Here is a 4,020-nt window from a genome sequence, read left to right as displayed (position 1 = left end):
CAATTGTGTTGAATCCTTTGATTTCTATGCAAGGCCCTCACTCCTGGTGTAGGATCTGTACATTTTGGCATACATACCGTATGTTTGTGTATGTATGGGATATCATTTACAGTGTTTTTAGCCACAGCAGTTCTCTGTGGAGGACGAGGTCAGTTGGATCAGTACACCACTGTGGTCCAGACGGACATAGCTCAACAGCTATTGGAATGGAAATGTGTACAGACCTGGCAACACAGATATGCTAACGTCATCGGACGTTCGCGACCGCCACGACAAAGCTAATTTTCGTAATGCTAAATATGTCTTTTAGCTGTGTATGTGTCTGATGTCAGCAAAAGAGAATATTAATACATTTTGCAAATATAGGCCTAACTTTTTATCGATCCACACAACGCTCGCTACACTTTCAAACGACGCCACGCCCATTTAGGAGACAGGAAGTGTGTTCTGTTTCATACTAAACCATGTTTAGTTAGAAAGAATCTTTGGTACAACCTCACAGAGCTGCCAGCATGGCTGAAGGCAAGTTCTGTCTACATGGATCCACAAATGCATTATAGCAGCTCTCACCATTATACACTCATTTTGTTGTTGAGAGAATGAGTTCTGTGAGTGCTAATTAGTTTACCTAGTGGCAGGTGGAGCAGAAAGACGTATCAGCAAGACACACATCGCACATTACACATCAGTCTATATGTGGGAAAACTTGTATAATGCCTTTTGTAGCTCCAGAGTGAGCTGTGTGAAGTGATGTCACTTGAGTCAGTGTGAGTTGGGTTCCAAGACTGCAAGTTTGAAATAAAAGAAGACCTGGGGTGGTGAAGTTACAAAGAAGTAAGTCTCGCATTGCCAGACCCGTCCACATATACATTCCTGGATAGGAGGAAAAAAAACGCTCTGGGTTGTTTTGCATATTTTTTAAACCAATCACAATCGTCTTAGCGGCACTAAGCTCTGGACGCAGCGACTGTGGCTCTGCAAAATAGTTTCGGGAAGGAACTTGTTTTTGGTTTACAAAAGAAAACGCCATCACAATATTAAATGAAGTTAACTGTTCACAGTAAGGTGAGCTATTTAAATTAGCTGATACATGGTTAAACCTCATTGGCTTACCAGTGTATCTCCATGTCTATTTTGTCCATAGCAAATCCCACCAATCGGTCCCAAAACGTCCCAGTTAGAGAGGAAATGCGGTAAACATATTCTTTGTAAATCTTTACAATTATTCACCGAAAAGACCAAGCAGGCCTGCCTTGTTGCACGATCAAAATTTCCTTCAAAACTGGACATTTTCAGCATGCAGTTTGCTAGTTCAAAGTTTGCTGTGGTTTCCCAAAACGAGCAGAGTTCTGCAAAGCGAGGGGGATGATTATCTAGTAAATGAACGGTCATCTATTCAGACAGAAAGAAGAAACAAGTGAGCTTACCAGACCTCTGTAGGCCCAGTTGCATTGTGGGTAATGTAGGTGCACTGCCATGTAATTACATAGTAATTAAACCTAAACAGCTCATGTAAGTCGAAACTGCCTGCGAGCTTCTCCTGTACTATACGGTAATTCCTCTACTATGTGACACAATCGTTAGCCTATTTTTACAAAAGCGTCTGCTACTGAGCCATAACGTGAGGTACAAGGTAATGGAGCCTTTTATACATTGTCGTGTTTCTTTAGAAATAAACAATGGACAAATAGTCTTTAAACGCTTCAGATGTAAAGTTATTCACTGTCAAAGTGATGTCAAAATGAATGGGAGTCAGTGGAATGCTAACGGGAGGTGATCGCTTTGTAGCATCAAAACGGCGCCATAGGAGGTTCGAGTTCTGAAGCGAAGCTTACCCCCCTTGATTAGAATGAGTAGAATCAAAAAAAAAAGTTATATTTCTGGTTTTGCTGCATTGATTTTGATACAAAAAAAAACCTGTCTATTATGAGTCTGACAATATTCAAAAAGTACAGCACAGCGGGTAAGAATTATTAATTCGCCATTTGTACAGTAATATAGATGACAATGATACCTGCATTTTTGATGATGTTTTGTAATTATCATAATGATCAAACAGATCATCTGAAGCAGTAGGCCAATAATGCAGAGGTGATGCAGACTTCATATGGCAACAACACTATGCTGCGTACTACTGCTGCTGCTGCAAATATAATTACAGGAAAAGCCAACTTAATCAGCAAATACAAGGAGAGCTTGCTTATATGATGTAGCATATGTAGCTATAATAATGGTGGTGGTTATTCGGTGACTGGAGGTGATGCATTAAAGGACAAATCCGGCACAAAATGAACCTAGGGGTTGATAACACATGTGTACTGGGATTTGTTTTCGTGCTAATCGATTGTGACCAGTTTTAGCGCAAACCGCTAATTAGCTTATAACGCTAGTCGTCGGGGCACGGGTAAAGTAAAAAGAAATCGCTAAAAAGATAGTTTATAAAGAAAGTAGCGTTTACGTATACATGCGGGCGCCATCTTGGGAAAACGGTCACGACCAGTCGAAGATGATGCCTGCCTGTATAAGTGAACGGTACTATCTTTTTAAAGTTATGAAAAGTCACTTTTCCTGGATGTTATTTTGTGTCTCCACACACATACAAACTTTGAAAAAACCCATCCATGCTGTTTTGAGTGAGATACGGTTTCTGAATGTGTCCTGCCTTCAGTCTCCGGGTGAGCTGGTCAAAATCTGCAGGGCTTTCTACGTCACTAACCAAAACGAGGGGCCTAGGGGGCTAACCGTTAGCATGCTAGCTCATTCTCAATGGCAAAACACTGCTACAACACACAGATTCACCCTAATCTAGAAAATACATTATATAGAACTACTTCCATGTCCCTGTTCTGCAGGTATTCCACACAAAGTTGAAAGTGCACCCTCGTTTAGAAGAAGTCTCCCGGCTAATCCTGCCTTGTACAGGCCGAAGTCGGAGAAACAGCTAGCTACCTCATGTAATCCTTACCTAGCTACTGCGCATGTGTGACTGACAACAAAGATGTTACAGAGTTGAGAGGTCTCACTCTGTAGCTAAAACAGAGACCTGACACAGGGTGAAAAGAGGAGCTGCAGCAATGGGCAGTACAACAAAAATATGGTGTTTTTTGAAAATTAAACCATGTAAACCAATTCTGATACAATCTCAAATTACAATTATGAACCTGAAAATGAGCATAATATGGGCACTTAATAAACTGTCCGTACACTTACAAAGTTCTCAATGCTTGGGTTTACATGTAAGGACCCTCATTATGCTACCGTGGAAGTGTGGTGCTATTTTGAGCCTCGTTAGTGGTATAGAAATAGCGATTTATTTTGACTTTACCCGTGCCCCGACAACTAGCGTTATAAGCTAATTAGCGGTTTGCGCTAAAACTGGTCACATTCAATTAGCATGAAAACATATCCCAGAGAACGGTCGACTCGGTACCCATGTGTTATTAACCCCTAGGTTCATTTTGCGCCGGATTTCTCCTTTAAGCTTTTGGCAAATTAATTTACAAAACAAAGTATACACTTTTCTCCTGATTCTTCCTCTGTTAGGCACTACATAGCTCTATTCCATTCCATTTGAGCCACCATCTCTAATGAAAGGCACCAGTGGGCGCCAATCACCATTTCTACATCTTCTGAAGTGCAAAGTAGGAGCGTATAAGGAGCACTTGAAGGGAGCACAAGGCAAGACATGGCACTCTTTCTGTTCCTTCCAGAATAGCCATTTTAGCACACTCCTGTTACATAATGCAGCAGTTCCTGTGGGTGTGCAGCAGATGGAGACATTCACTACATTATCATTCACCCCACACCATGCTTCCACACCGACGGGGGGGGGGGGGATTTCTTTGTTATGTCTGGTACAAAGAAAATGGCTGAAATACCATTTTTTTACAACAATATTTATACAGATACACACATACCTTACATAAATACTGACTAGGGTCATGATTTGGAGGTTTTAGTTTTCACACTCCAGCACACATCTTTCCCTTTCAAACCTAGTTAGGAGATTGACTTGGACAC

Source organism: Perca fluviatilis, chromosome 13, assembly GCF_010015445.1.
Source record: "Perca fluviatilis chromosome 13, GENO_Pfluv_1.0, whole genome shotgun sequence".
Classification (NCBI taxonomy): Eukaryota; Metazoa; Chordata; class Actinopteri; order Perciformes; family Percidae; genus Perca; species Perca fluviatilis.
Note: the sequence above shows the minus strand (reverse complement) of the source record.